The sequence below is a fragment of the Mirounga angustirostris genome, unplaced genomic scaffold (assembly GCF_029215605.1).
Source record: "Mirounga angustirostris isolate CCGP_5_RB_7025 unplaced genomic scaffold, mMirAng1.0.hap1 SCAF_2, whole genome shotgun sequence".
In the NCBI taxonomy this organism is placed as follows: domain Eukaryota; kingdom Metazoa; phylum Chordata; class Mammalia; order Carnivora; family Phocidae; genus Mirounga; species Mirounga angustirostris.
In genome coordinates, this window is record NW_026991710.1 from 94,022,809 (window position 1) to 94,039,548 (window position 16,740).

A 16,740-nucleotide genomic window follows, 5' to 3' on the forward strand; every position below is an offset into this window, starting at 1 on the left:
GTTGCATATAACAGCCACTGCTCATTACATCAAGTAATGATGTACCCATCACCCAATTACTCCATCCCTCCACCCACCTCCCCTCCAGAAACCCTCAGTTTGTTTCCTGTAGTTAAGTCTCTTATGGTTTGCCTCCTTGTCTGTTTTCATCTTATTTTATTTTTCCTCCTCTTCCCCTATGTTCATCTATTTTGTTTCTTAAATTCCACTTATTAGTGAAATCATATGGTATTTGTCTTTCTCTGACAAATCCATCAGGAGAAGAGAAATAATAAAGATTAGAGGAGAAATCAAAGAAGTAAAGATCAAAGAACAGTAGAACAGATCCATGAAACTAGGAGCTGATTCTTTGAAAGAATTAATAAGATCAATAGACCCCTAGCTAGACTTATCAAAAAGAAAAGAGAAAGGACCCAAATAAATAAAATAAAAAAAGAAAGAGGAGAGATCACAACCAACACCAAAGAAATGCAAACAATTATTAGAGCATATTATGAGCAACTATATGCCAACAAATTAGGCAGTGTGGAAGAAATGGATGCATTCCTAGAAACATGGACTATCAAAACTGAAACAGGAAGAAATAGAAAACATGAACAGACCCATAACCAGCAAAGAAATTGAAGCAGTAGTCAAAGATCCACAAACAATAGGCCAGGACCAGATGGCCTCCCAGCAGAATTCTATCAAACATTTAAAGAAGAATTAATACCTATTCTTCGGAAGCTATTTCAAAAAATAGAAATGGAAGGAAAACTTCCAAACTTATTTTATGAGGCCAGCCTTACCTTGATCCCAAAACCAGACAAAGACCCCACCAAAAAGGAGAATTACAGACCAGTATCCCTGGTGAATATGGATGCAGAAATTCTCACCAAGATACTGGCCAATAGGATCCAGCAGTACATTAAAAGGATTATTCACCACGACCAAGTGGGATTTATTCCTGGGCTGCAAGGGTGGTTCAGCATCTGCAAATCAATCAATGTGATACACAACATTAACAAAAGAAAGGACAAGAACTATATGATCTTTTCAATAGATGCCAAAAAAAACATTTGATAAAATACAGCATCCTTTCTTGATTAAACCTCTCTGCAGTGTAGGGATAGAGGGAACATACCTCAATGTCATAAAAGCCATATATGAAAAACCCATAGTGAATATCATCCTCAACAGGGAAAAACTGAGAGCTTTTCCCCTAAGGTTAGGAACATGACAGGGATGTCCACTGTCACCACTGTTGTTCAACATAGTACTGCAAGTCCTAACCTCAGCAATCAGACAACAAAAAGAAATAAAAGACATCTAGATCAGCAAAGAAGAAGTCAAACTTTCCTCTTCACAGATGACATGATACTCTATGTTGAAAACCCAAAGGACTCCACTCAGAAATTGCTAGAACTCATACAGGAATTCAGCGAAGTGGCAGGCTATAAAATCAATGCGCAGAGGTGAGTTGCATTTCTATATAGTAGCAATGAGACAGAAGAAAGAGAAATCAAAGAATCAGTCCCATTTACAGTTGCACCAAAAACCATAAGATACCTAGGAATAAACCTAACCAAAGAGATAAAGGATCTGTACTCAGAGAACTATAGAACACTTATGAAAGAAACTGAGGAAGACTCAAAGAAATGGAAAAAGATTCCATGCTCATGGATGGGAAGAACAAATATTGTTAAAATGTCTATGCTACACAAAGCAATCTACACATTCAATGCAATCCCTAACAAAATGCAATCAACATTTTTCACAGAGCTGGAACAAATAATCCTAAAATTTGTATGGAACCAGAAAAGACCCTGAATAGCCAAAGGAATGTTGAAAACCACAACTGCTGGCATCATAACCCTGGACTTCAACCTCCATTACAAAGCTGTAATCATCAAGACAGTATGGTACTGGCACAAAAACAGACATATAGGTCAATGACACAGAATAGAGAACCCAGAAGTGGACCCTCAACTCTTGGTTAGCTAATATTTGACAAAGCAGGAAAGAATATTCCATGGAAAAAAGTCTCTTCAACAAATGGTGTTGGAAAAATTGGACAGCCACATGCAGAAGAATGAAACTGGACTATTTTCTTAAACCATACAGAAAGATAAACTCAAAATGGATGAAAGACCCTAAATGTGAGACAGTAATCCATCAGAATCTTAGAGGAGAACACAGGCTGCAACCTCTTTGACCTTGGCCACAGCAAATTTTTGCTAAACACGTCTTCAAAGGCAAGGGAAACAAAAGCAAAAATGAACTATTGGGACCTCATCAAGATAAAAAGCTTCTGCACAGCAAAGGAAATAGTAGACAAAACTACAACCGACAACCGACAGAATGGGAGAAGATATTTGCGAATGTCTTATCAGATAAAAAACTAATCTCCAAAACCTATAAAAAACTTATCAAATTCAACACAAAAACCAAAAAATCCAATCAAGAAATGGGCAGAATGGCTGCCTGGGTGGCTCAGTTGGTGAAGCGGCTGTCTTGGGCTCAGGTGGTGATCTCAGGGTCCTGAAATAGAGCCCCACATCAGGCTCCCTGCTCAGCGGGGAATCTGCTTCTCCCTCTCCCTCTGCTTCTCCCCCTGCTTGTACTCTCTCACTTGCATGCTCTCTCGTTCTCTCTCTCAAATAAATAAAATCTTAAAAAAAAAAAAAATGGGCAGAAGACATGAGCCAATATTTCTCCAAAGAAGACATACAAATGGCTAACAGACACCCACAAAAATTGCTCAACATCACTCAGCATCAGAAAAATACAAATCAAAACCACAATGAGATACCACCTCACAACTCTCAGAATGGCTAAAATTAAGAAGTCAGGAAACAACAGATGTTGGCAAGGATTCAAAGAAAGAGGAACCCTCTTACACTGTTGGTGTTGTCTTCCCACTCTGGAAGACAATATGGTGGTTCCTCAAAAAGTTAAAAATAGAGCTAACCTACGACCCAGCAATTGCACTACTAGGTATTCATCCAGATGATACAAACATAGTGATTCCAAGGGGCACCTGCACTCCAATGTTTATAGCAGCAATGTCCACAATAGCCAAACTATGAGCCCAGATGGTCCATCAACGGATGAATGGATAAGAAGAGGTATATATATACACCTACACAATGGAATATTACTCAGCCATCAAAAAATATGAAATCTTACCATTTGCAACAGCATGGATAGAACTAGAGGGTATTATGCTAAGCGAAATAAGTCAGAGAAAGACAATTATCATATGATTTCACTGATATGTGGAATTTAAGAAACAAAACAGATGAACAGATGAAGGGAAGGAAATATAAGACAAAAACAGAGAGGGAGGCAAATCATAAGAGACTCGATTCTAGGAGACAAACTGAAGGTTGCTGGAGGGGAAGTGGGTGGGGGGAGGGATAACTAGGTGATGGCATTAAGGAGGGCACTTGATGTAATGAGTACTGGGTGTTATATGCAACTGATGAATCACTAAACTCTACCTCTGAAACTAATAATACACTATATGTTAATTAATTGATTTTAAATTAAAAAATAAAAATAAACTGCACAGTTTATAGAATACCTTTACATTGTTTCTGTTTTGAAGTAAAGATCAAGTAGATGGAAGCTAGGGAATTGTTATTTCTTCCTTAATATATTTATTTATCAAATATTAATTGAGAATTGTTGGTGTATAAAGCTTGGCTCTGTGGGAGATACTCATTTGTATTAGGTATGGCTTCTGTACACAAGAAGTCTATAATATGAAAGAAGATATAACCATATATATAATCACTGTAACACAATAAGAATATAAGTACCATATCAGTGGAAAAAAAAAAAGTCATAGGAATTCATTGGAAAAATAGGTCACTTTTTTTGAGACACAAGCAAAGAATACTTAATGAATAGATAAATAATGAGTGAAGTGAGAGCTTCAGCCTAATAGTCTCAATATTAATGTCTTCAACAAACAGATGAGCAAAGGAAAAATAAAACAGGAGAGAGAGAGATAAACCAAGAAACGGACTCTTAACTATGGAGAACAAACTAATGTTACCAAAGGGGAGGTGGGTGGGGGAATGGGCAAAATAGTGGATGGGGATTAAAGAGTACACTTTAAAAAAAAGTCTTCAATAAACAAAAAGGCAGAGATACCTGCAAATCTAGAGTGTATGAGAAAGTTAGGCAAGAGGATTTGAGAAGATGAGAGAAGATTTGGAATTTGAGTTACAGGGAATGGACTAATTTATCATCTAGATATGAATAATATGATTGTCAAGTAGCTTTGAGAACCCAATTGAAAATAGTTAACATGAATTTATGGTAGGTTGGTCAGCATAGTTCTATGATTAGCAACGTCAAATGAGAGAAATACTCTTCTTAACTATCCATGGCAGACGCTGTGGAAAAATTTAACTATTTGAGCAAGAAGTCTATTTTGAACTATAATAGGCCATCAGTCTTCATTGTTAATTCCTCAGGTCATTGAACTTTCACAGAGAGCCTGATGTCAATATCAAAGAACTGAGCATTTCGGTTTGTGTTTCTGCCTTAAGAGTGTTGCAATATAAAATAATAAGGGACTTGACTTTATTTCATGCTTCAGGTGCTGTTGATTTTCTATAAATATTATATAATCAGAGAGGGTAATGTCTTTACAGTTGTATTTCTCTCAGAATACAGTGTGCTATGTTCCAAGTGGTTACACGTGATTTATAATTGTTGGTAAGATGGTTCTGTCAGGCAAACTGTGGTATGGCTTATTTTCACTTATCACATTCAATAAATCACTATAAAACAGGCCACAGCATACATGAAACACTGCAAAAAAAACACTTAAAAATTCATTTGCCTTAACATTGTCTTGTGGAGGGTTTCAGTTTATTGGGAAAAGAAAATGGAATTTTTTCCTCTAAAGATCAAGTGTACATCCCCAACATTTTTGCCCTTATTATTATCCAGGGATAATAAGAGCTAGGATTATAGTACATTATTTTATACTTTTATATTCTCTATCTTTTTAGGCATTTCTAACTCAGTCACCATATAAGCTCTGAGTTTAACTCCAGGATATTTTAAAAGATGAGTCTTCAATACGAAATTTCACATTTTCTTAGTATCACAGTTTGTCATTTCCTTTTTGTTTACCATCTCCATATAAGTGGGAGAAAGGAGAAGGAAGAAATGTTGAGAGGGAAAGAAACTTTTGTTCTGGCATTTTTTTTTTTTTAAAGATTTTATTTATTTATTTGACAGAGAGAGACACAGCGAGAGAGGGAACACAAGCAGGGGGAGTGGGAGAGGGAGAAGGAGAAGCAGCTTCCCGCCGAACAGGGGGCCCGATGCGGGGCTCGATCCCAGGACCCTGGGATCATGACCTGAGCCGAAAGCAGACGCTTAACGACTGAGCCACCCAGGTGCCCCTTGTTCTGGCATTTTGACCTGAAGAAATGACTCATGCCCTGTATGGTGATCATTGTCTAATAGGGAATATGACTCTTTTCTTTTATTGGAGATTACTGGTCTAAGAGTCAAGAAACAGGCCTTACTTTCAAGCACATGGATGTGGATGGACTCTGATCTTGGTCACTGCATTGGTGGTCTTTGTGTAATAATGCATAGAACTGGAAGGGGACCACTGTAAACACACTGAACCCTGGGTGTGGCAGCTGGTGTTGCTTCATCTTATTGTGATTATACCCTGAGACCCAATGCTGCTTTTCTGTCTCTCCATAGACAGAAAACTTGGTGACTTAAATAGCCACGCATTGGTCCAGAAAGAGCCATTAACACTACTTGTATCATCAGCCTATTAATCCTTAGGAGAATTATCCAGGCCTTGAGATTATCAAGTTAGCAGATAGGAATAAATGCCTACAAAACACTCAAATCCAGACGCTTCTTTTTCTCCTCTCCTACTTCAACCTTCATGACAATTCCTGCACATGTTCTCTAGATTCCATCTCCGCTCACCAACTCAAGCATCTTAGCTAACTTGAGTGACCCTCTCAATTCTGCATTACCAGTGTTCCCTCTCCACTTAATTATTCTCTCCAGCACACCAACATGGTAGTATCTCCCACATTTAAAAAAAAAAAAAAAAATCCTGCCCTGCATCTTTTTGAGCCAACACTTTTACTTCCTTCTGATGTAGCAGAACTTTTGTCTGAATGTGCTGCTTTTAAGGTCACAGAATAGAAACTTATTTCTTGTCTTTTGGGTTGCCTTGGTTCATGGTCTAGTTGCCCTCTCTCTTCCCCTTTTAGGTGGCTTGGCAGTTGGCTCAGCAGCACTGAATAAACTCATCCAAAGAACATAAGTTATCTCTCCAGCTCATACTAGTTGGAATTAGTGTGTGACCTCTCCTAACTAGGTTACTGTCTTATAAGGCCATATCCTTGGCCAGGAAGCTTCCACTACTGCATGGTTGACCACAGTTCCCTGAATTTTCTCATCTGTCCTATAAATATATGCAGCACCATAGGGAGAGTGCTCTTCTCATGTAGCACTTCTCATGTTTTGTCCAACCATTCCAGTATTAATCTCATGGTGTGATGAATAGAAGGGAACTTGTGCATTCTACTGACTCTATTGCTTCTATACTTTCCCTAATAAATACATCATAGGGACTAGTGTGTATGCATCTGTGTCCCTTGCATAACAATCTCTAGTGACTTCTATGCTCTATTACACTGTCATATCTTCATTTTACTCAAGTTCTCAGTAGCATTCAACATGTGAACCATTCCCTCTTTCTCTTTTCCTCTCTTTGTTTCCAAGACTCTCTACCAGTGGATCTCAAACTTCAGAATACATCAGAATCACCAGAAACACAGATGGCTGGGTCCCACTCCAGAGTTTATGTTTCAGTAGGTCTGAGGTAGGGCCTGAGAATTTGCATTTCTACCATGTTCCTAGGTGATGCTGATGGCTTTGTTCTGAGGACCACACTTTGACAACCACCACTTAACGCTCTCATGGAAGCTTTGTTTATCTTTACAAGTTTCCCATTTAATTATGCCACCATTATGGACACTTCTCATTATCCTCTTTACCAGATTAGCTTCCTTGAAATGACTTCTAATTTCTCCTCAGAGTTCAGTGACTCCCTTTAGTATTCTTCCAGTCCCATGGCTTTACCCATTTTGTTTGTTTTAATCTAGCTTAAACATTTTGTATAAAGCTGCCGAATCTTTAACCTTGGTCATCACATGGAGTTGTGGTGAGGATTAGGTTGTAAACTTCAATCACTTTAGCCAAGACAAAAATGGTGCCATGACTAATTAATAACGCAGGAACACTAACACCTGGTAATTAATCATAAACTTTATTACTATTTTAAACTAGGTTCAGTGGCACGAGCCAAGCTACTCATGCTGTTTGACAAAGTCCAAGTATGGGGGACGATCCTGAAAACAGGAGACTCCACAGCGGGTTCCTGCTATTCTCTTTCATTTTGTTTATGGCAATCTTTATAATTGTGGGAATATTTCTGGGGTTTCATGATAAAGTGACTACTCATCTTAGTTACGCCTATCTAAGCAATCATAATGAAACTAATTCCACGAGGCCCCCCAGGCGCCTCAGAAGCGGCAAGATTCTAAGAAAGGAACAGCTTAGGCTGTTCCACAGTACACTATATTTCCTGCACTATAGAACAAAATAGCAAGACGGTCATGCTCTGTCTAGCACCTTTCTCTTTGCGTATTGTTTTTTAGTTTTAGCGAAAGTCAATAAGCGGAAATCAATAAAGGTCATGTTAATCATTACAAAGGAAAAATAAAAGAAGGCTATGTCTGTAATAAAAAAAATGATCTAAGATTATCTCAATCAATTGTGAAAAAACATAATCACATGTTACAAAAGTATGGAAAAACAAAAAAATCCTAACATATAAATAAAGTTCCTCCAAGGCTGTCAGGAGGAGATGCTTGCAACCTGACCCTGTGTCTGTGTCTCCTCATTCGCCGATGCCGTCCTTTCCTACGAGAGACCCACCCCAGCTGGAGCTGGACTCTGGCAGTTCAGAACCTAAATTATTCCAGAAACATTAAATTTTATATAGGCAGTTCCTGTAAGTCATAGCCCCATAGCTTTGATTCTGTTGGCACTTTTTAAAAATTTGTGGCATCATTCATAGTTTAAACTTTTTAATATAATCAATCTGACTAGATAAACTGCATTAAGTTCTGTTTTCAGTCATTGCCTGAACAGATTTATATAAGGCAGACATTCTGTCAAATTTTATAATTACTTCTTACAGAATTTTGTTCAATGCTAGGAGATTTTATTGGTAGTATGCCCAAAGAGAAGCAGTCACTTAATAAAATAAAGATGTTATTCATCTTCAGTCAACATGACTGTTTGACAGGATAATTCTTTCAAGTTGGACAGAAACAGACATCATCTTTTTATGTAAGGAAAGCAACATTTATTTCTAGAATCCCATTCTAATTACAGTATATTTTGAAGTTACATAGTTAACTTTTATGTTGAAAGAAAGAAAGAAAGCTATCTAGAATACCCTATTGCATACAGGCAGGAAGGAATATAAATCATCTCAGTAATTCCTTATTTCTTTATCATGTCTATTTTTCTTTAAAATTAATGAATTTAGATGAAAGATGGTGGAGGAGTAGGGGACCCTATTTCAACTGGTCCCTGGAATTGAGCTGGATATCTACCAGACCACTCTGAGCACCCACGAAACCACCCTGAGATGTAAGAAGATCTGGATCTCTACAAAGAGAATATCACAGGCGGTTGGTTTTGAGGTACGAAGTGGGGAGCCGTGATTCCATGGGCAGATATTGGAGGATAAATGGCAATGGGAGGCTGCCTGGCCGTGGGGATCCTACACCGCTGGTGAGCGACAGCCTCGCGCTCTTGGAATGGGGCACAGACTTGCAGACCGGTAGTGGCGGGGAAAGGACTTTAGGGCAGCCCCTGGGGTGGAAACCCAGAGTGGCGGGGTTGCGCGTGCGAACTGGGAGCGGCTGGCAGTTCTAGAAGTACAAGGGGCAGAGACGTGCTCCAACCTGGAGGCAGGACTGGGGGTGCTGTGGAGGGGCGCACAACCCAGGCCACTGCAGTTTATAGCAGCACAGACAGAACCGGAGACAGTGTGGCCTGGAGAGGTCACTGAAGAACAGACTGCGGTCTCTCTGCTCTGAGGCAGAGGGTTGGAAACGGTCTCTTCTGCTCTGACTCACGGAAGAGACGTGGAAAGCCACCAGGGAAAGCCGCCAGAGAACAAAAGCCCCCAAAACTGATTCCCGCTGAGCCCATTACCTGCCACGGGGGGCAGGGCAACTCCACCCAAACAGGGTTTCATGATAAGTCATGGTGCCATGTAACAGTGTAACAGTTACAGTGCGGCAGGCGCCTCCCCCAGAAGACAGGCTGGGAAAACAAAAGGACAGCTACCCTAAGGTCCCTAGAGAACAGGTGCATCTTGCTTGGGTTCTGGTCAATAATTTGGACTCTATACATTCCCTCAAACACCCATCAACAGAATGACTAGGAGGAAGAACCCTCAAAATAGAAAAGACTCAGAGACTATGACTTATGCTGCAGATTTACAAATGGATGCAGATATAACCAAGATGTCGGAGATGGAATTCAGGCTAGCAATTGTGAAGACAATGGCTAGAATGGAGAAATCAATTAATGGCAGCATAGAGTCTCTAAGGGCAGAAATGAAAGCTGAATTGGCAGAACTTAAAAATGCTATCAATGAGATCCAATCCAATCTAGATAATGTAACAGCTAGGGTAACTGAGGCAGAAGAGCGAATAAGCGACCTGGAAGACAATATAATAGATAAAAAGGGAAAAGAGGAGGCCAGGGAAAAACAACTCAGAATCCATGAAAATAGAATCAGAGACATAAGTGACACCATGAAGCATTCCAATGTCAGAATAATTGGAATCCCAGAGGGAGTGGAGAGAGAGAGAGGACTAGAAGATGTATTTGAGCAAATCGTAGCTGAGAACTTCCCTAATCTGGGGAATGAAACAAACATTCGTGTCCTAGAGGCAGAGAGGACCCCTCCGAAGATCAAGGAAAACAGGCCAACACCCCGGCATGTAATAGTAAAACTTGCAAATCTTAGAACCAAGGAAACCATCTTAAGGGCAGTTAGGGGGAAGAGATTCCTTACGTACAGAGGGAAGAACATCAGAATAACGTCAGACCTATCCACAGAGACCTGGCAAGCCAGAAAGGCCTGGCAAGACATATTCAGGGTACTAAATGAAAAGAATATGCAGCCAAGAATACTTTATCCGGCAAGGCTGTCATTTAGAATGGATGGAGAGATGCAGAGCTTCCACAACCGGCAGAAGCTGAAAGAATATGTGACCACTAAGCCAGCCCTGCAAGAAATATTAAGGGGGGTTCTATAAAAGGAGAAAGACCCCAAGAGTGATCTACAACAGAAATTTACAGGGACAATCTATAAAAACAACGTCTTCACAGGCAACATGATGACAATTCATATCTTTCAATAGTCACTCTCAACATGAATGCCCTAAATGCTCCCATAAAATGGCACAGGGTTGCAGATTGGATAGAAAGACAGGACCCATCCATATGCTGTCTACAAGAGACTCATTTTGAACCCAAAGATACATCCAGACTGAAAGTGAAGGGATGGAGATCCATCTTCCATGCCAGCGGACCTCAAAAGAAAGCTGGGGTAGCAATTCTTATATCAGACAAATTAGATTTTAAACTAAAGTCTGTAATTAGAGGCACAGAAGGACACTATATCATTCTTAAAGGGTCTATCCAACAAGAAGATCTAACAATTGTAAATATCTATGCCCCCAACATGGGAGCAGCCATCTACATAATGGCTTATGTATTGATAACAATACGTTAATTGTAGGAGACCTCAATACTCCACTCTCAGCAATGGACAGATCATCTAAGCAGAAAATCAACAAGGAAACAAGAGCTTTGAATGATACACTGGGTCAGGTGGACCTCATAGATATTTACAGAACATTCCACCCTAAAAAAACAGAATACTCATTCTTCTCAAGTGCACATGGAACTTTCTCCAGAATAGACCACATACTGGGTCACAAATGAGGTCTCAACCTATACCAAAAGATTGAGATTATTCCCTGCATATTCTCAGACCATAATGCTCTAAAACTGGAACTCAATCACAAGAAAAAATTTGGCAGAAATTCAAACACTTGGAAGCTAAAGACCACTCTGCTCAAGAATGTTTGGGTCAACCAGGAAATCAAAGAAGAACTTAAACAATTCATGGAAATCAATGAGAATGAAAACACATCAGTCCAAAACCTATGGGATACTGCAAAGGCAGTCCTAAGGGGGAAATACATAGCCATCCAAGCCTCACTCAAAAAATAGAAAAATCCCGAATTCACCAACTAACTCTACACATTAAAGAACTAGAGAAAAAGCAACAAACGATGCCTAAGCCACACATTAGAAGATAAATAATTAAAATTAGAGCAGAAATCAATGAATTAGAATCCAGAAACACAGTAGATCAGATCAATGAAACTAGAAGCTGGTTCTTTGAAAGAATTAATAAGATCGATAAACCACTGGCCAGACTTATACAAAAGAAAAGAGAAAGGACCCAAATTAATAAAATTATGAATTAAAGGGGAGAGATCACGACTAACACCAAGGAAATAGAAACAATTATTAGAAATTATTATCAACAACTATATGCCAATAAACTGAGCAATCTGGATGAAATGGAGGCCTTCCTGGAAACCTATAAGCTGCCAAGACTGAAACAGGAAGAAACTGACAACCTGAATAGGCCAATAACCAGTAACGAGATTGAAGCAGTGATCAAAAACCTCCCAAAAAACAGGAGTCCAGGGCCTGATGGATTCCCTGGGGAATTCTACCAAACAGTCAAAGAAGAAATAATACCTATTCTACTGAAGCTGTTTCAAAAAATAGAAACAGAAGGAAAACTTCCAAACTCATTCTATGAGGCCAGCATTACCTTCATCCCCAAATCAGGCAAAGATCCCATCAAAAAGAATTTCAGACCAATATCCCTGATGAATATGGATTCCAAAATCCTCAACAAAATCCTAGCTAATAGGATCCAACAATACATTAAAAGGATCATTCAACACGACCAAGTGGGATTTATCCCTGGGATGCAAGGGTGGTTCAACATTCGCAAATCAATCAATGTGATAGAACACATTAATAAGAGGAGAGAGAACCATATGGTCCTCTCAACTGATGTAGAAAAAGCATTTGACAAAATACAACATCCTTTCCTGATTAAAACTCTTCAGAATATAGGGATAGAGGGAACATTCCTCAAGTTCATAAAATCCATCTATGAAAAACCCACAGTGAATATCATCCTCAATGGGGAAAAGCTGAGAGCCTTTCCCTTAAGATCAGGAACACGTCAAGGATGCCTACTCTCGCCACTATTGTTCAACATAGTACTAGAAGTCCTAGCAACAGCAATCAGACAACAAAAAGAAATAAAAGGTATTCAAATTGGCAAAGAAGAAGTCAAACTCTCTCTTTTCACAGACGACATGATACTTTATGTGGAAAACCCAAAAGGCTCCACCCCCAAATGACTAGAACTCATCCAGCAATTCAGTAATGTGGCAGGATACAAAATCAATGCACAGAAATCAGTTGCTTTCTTATACACTAACAACGCAACTGTAGAAAGAGAAAATAGAGAAACGATTCCATTTACAATAGCACCAAAAACCATAAGATACCTTGAATAAACCTAACCAAAGAGGTAAAGGATCTATACTCTAGGAACTACAGAACACTCATGAAAGAAATTGAAGACACAAAAAGATGGAAAAATATTCCATGCTCATGGATCGGAAGAATAAACATTGTTAAAATGTCTGTGCTACCCAGAGCAATCTATACCTTCAATGCCATCCCGATCAAAATTCCAATGACATTTTTCAAAGTGCTGGAACAAACAATCCTAAAATTTGTATGGATTCAGAAAAGACCCCGAATCGCCAAGGAAATGTTGAAAAAGAAAACCAAAGCTGGGGGCATCATGTTGCCCGATTTCAAGCTATATCACAAAGCTGTGATCACCAAGAAAGCATGGTACTGGCACAAAAACAGATATATAGACCAATGGAACAGAATAGAGAACCCAGATATGGACCCTCAACTCTATGGTCAAATAATCTTTGACAAAGCAGGAAAAAACATGCGATGGAAAAAAGACAGTCTCTTCAATAAATGGTGCTGGGAAAATTGGACAGCCACATGCAGAAGAATGAAACTCAACCATTCTCTAAGACCATTCACAAAGATAAACTCAAAGTGGATGAAAGACCTCAATGTGAGACAGGAATCCATCAAAATCCTAGAGGAGAACATAGGCAGTAACCTCTTTGACATCGGCCACAGCAACTTCTTTCAAGATACATCTCCAAAAGCTAGTGAAACAAAAGCAAAAATGGACTTTTGGGACTTCTTCAAGATCAAAAGCTTCTGCACAGCAAAGGAAACAGTCAACAAAACAAAGAGGCAACCCACAGAATGGGAGAAGATATTTGCAAATGACACTACAGATAAAGGGTTGGTATCCAAGATCTATAAAGAACTTCTCAAACTCAACACCCAAAAAACAAATAATCAAGTCAAAAAGTGGGCAGAAGATATGAAAAGACACTTCTCTGAAGAAGACATACAAATGGCTAACAGACACATGAAAAAATGTTCATCATCATTAGCCATCAGGGAAATTCAAATCAAAACCACATCGAGATACCACCTTACACCAGTTAGAAGGGCAAAAATGGACAGGGAAAGAAACAACAAATGTTGGAGAGGTTGTGGAGAAAGGGGAACCCTCTTACACTGTTGGTGGGAATGCAAGTTGGTACAGCCACTTTGGAAAACAGTGTGGAAGTTCCTCAAAAATTTAAAAATAGAGCTACCCTGTGACCCAGCAATTGCACTACTGGGTATTTACTCCAAAGACACAGATGTAGTGAAAAGAAGGGCCATATGCACCCCAATGTTCATAGCAGCAATGTCCGCAATAGCCAAACTGTGGAAAGAGCCGAGATGCCCTTCAAGAGATGAATGGATAAAGAAGATGTGGTCCATATATACAATGGAATATTACTCAGCCATCAGAAAGGATGAATACCCAACTTTTACATCAACATGGACGGGACTGGAGGAGATTATGCTAAGTGAAATGAGTCAAGTAGAGAAAGTCAATTATCATATGGTTTCACTTATTTGTGGAACATAAGGAATAGCATGGAGGACATTAGGAGAAGGAAGGGAAAAACGGGGGGCGGGGGTTGGAGGGAGAGATGAACCATGAGAGACTATGGACTCTGAGAAACAAACAGGGTTTTAGAGGGGAGGGGGGAGGGTGGATTGGTTAGCCCAGTGATGGATATTAAGGAGGGCACGTACTGCATGGAGCACTGGGTGTTTTACGAAAACAAAGGATCATGGATCACCACATCAAAAACTAATGATGTATTGTATGGTGACTAACATAACATAATAAAATTTAAAAAAATTAAAATAAAATTAATGAATTTATTCCATGTCTATCTTTATTAAGGATTTCAGGAAATTTTTATCACTTACTTAATTTTGGTATCAAAGATTATTGTTTATGATGTATATGAGTAATTCTATTCAGTAGGCAAGTTCCTCAAAATCATTTGTAAGTTGACTCATTTGAAAAATGTAAAGTGAAGTTTAATGTTTGTATGAGATTTATTTTTCAATAAAGTTATTCACAAATAATTTGCCTTATTTGAAAGATTATTTTTCGTATCTATATTTATGAAAATTGGGCAGATGCATGTAGATATTGCATGGCTGTCCAACAGATTTTAACTCTGATTAGGTTCCTTATTGACCTATAAGAAATATTTGGTGTAAGTGAAAAATAAATACTTTTGTTTTAAGCCACTGATATTTTGGCAACTGTTAGTTATCATAGTGTAGATTTAGTCTATCCCAAGTAATGTCAGTAAGCATATTTGGGGGATTTGATTGTGGGCCTTTTTGTTTAAGTTTTTAATTTATCTGAATTAAAAACACTACAGTTTGCTTTTAACCAAAGGAATATGTCAAACGTGATAGAATGTGCATTGTTATATTTCATGAGATTGAAATGACCATCTTGCTAAGAGACTTTCTTCTCTGGCTTTGAAGAAACAATTTGCCATGTTGTAAGATGCCATATGAACAGGACCACACAGCAAGGAACTAAGGACAGCCTTAGGCTGACAGCCAAAAAAAAAAAAAATGAGGCCCTTAGTCTGGTAGTCCACAAGAAACTAAAAGCTGCCATAACTGAAAGCTTGAAAGTAGATCTTTTCCCAGATGAAACGCAGTCATGTCTGACACTTAGATTGCAGGCTTGCAGGGGACGGAGCTAGATCTTGCCTATATTCCTGACCCATAGATACTGTGAAGTAATAGATCTATATCATTTTTAGCTTCAAAGTTCGTGTTAATATTGTTATGCAGAAATATGTAAGTAATACAATTGGGGATATAGTTCTATGATATGTTTTTAATTTAACAACAGAGAGAGATTTCACTTATTTTGTTGCAGCAACTTCAAAGAATAATAAATTTAATGAAGGCAGTTATGAGATGAAGTATTCTGAAAGCTCAGTGCATTTTCAGTATTTTTAGGACTCTTATATAGACTTTACTATCATAGATGATATAGAAGACTGGGTGTTTTGATCTTTTGTATAATTAAGACATACTCATTAAAGAATACTTTGGACCATTTTGTGATTTCTGTCCAGGTTCATTATATGGCTATGAGTAGTTTATGAAATACGCACTTTCTGTATTATATATATGATATTATTCTTCAGTAAAATGTGAAAAAGCATAGCTATACTGGTTTGAAGTATAATAAAATAATCTGCATATTTATTTTTTTACTAAAACCTAAAGTGGATATAAAATAAATAGAACCAATAAGGCAATTTTTAGCATCACAGCAAAAATTTTTACTCTAGGAATTATGTAGGCTGGCATCTTTTAGAAGTAAAGCAATATAAGAAAACAAGAAGTTAAAATTGTAGATGATGGGTAGATAAATAACAGATAGACAAATGATAGAGAGATACATAGATAGATAGTAGATAGATAGGTAAATTGTTCTAAAATAGTATGTCTTTCTCTCTTTTTCTCTCCTGACAGTAGAGTTAGAGATTTGGTTTTATAGACCTTCTAATGAACTGTATCTTCAAGTTTATACCTGTTTTTCCAGTCTAGTCTTTTGATTTTTTTGGATTGTTGTTTTAACTACTGTACTTAAAGATGTATTATTCTCCACAAACTTATGCTTATGAGTAATCCTTCACTGTTTGCTTCTATTACATATAATCTCCTTTCACTCAGGTAGCTTTCCGAATATGGAATGCTGCAGAGAATCTCTGAATCACTTTTTATTGCAGAAATTGGATCATGATTTCATGTTTAGCAAAAGGCTTGTTGCTCTGCTCAGTCTGATGTATTGTCCAATATATCTTCCGACAGTTCACATCAAAAGACTAACTGCATAGTAAATGTATTATTGTGGGATACTGGAAAAAATGCACATGAATTTACATCTATAAATCATTGGTCTAAAGTCTTCATCTCCAGATCTGTGAGGCATATTATCAATCTCAGATGAACCATAGAACAGTTACTGTGTTGTTGCCCTGGGTGAAAATAATTGATGACACTGTTAGCAGG

The 16,740-nt window shown here is 38.2% G+C and overlaps 1 long non-coding RNA gene across 1 annotated transcript in view; it reads left to right on the forward strand.

Annotated features, from left to right (window-relative positions):
- LOC123848302 (uncharacterized) overlaps nucleotides 1-16,740 on the forward strand; it is a 286,642-nt gene that overhangs the window by 175,532 nt on the left and 94,370 nt on the right. The window contains exon 9 of the long non-coding RNA XR_010409500.1: nucleotides 8,603-8,759. This is a non-coding gene — a long non-coding RNA (uncharacterized LOC123848302). The remainder of the gene's footprint in view (nucleotides 1-8,602; nucleotides 8,760-16,740) is intronic.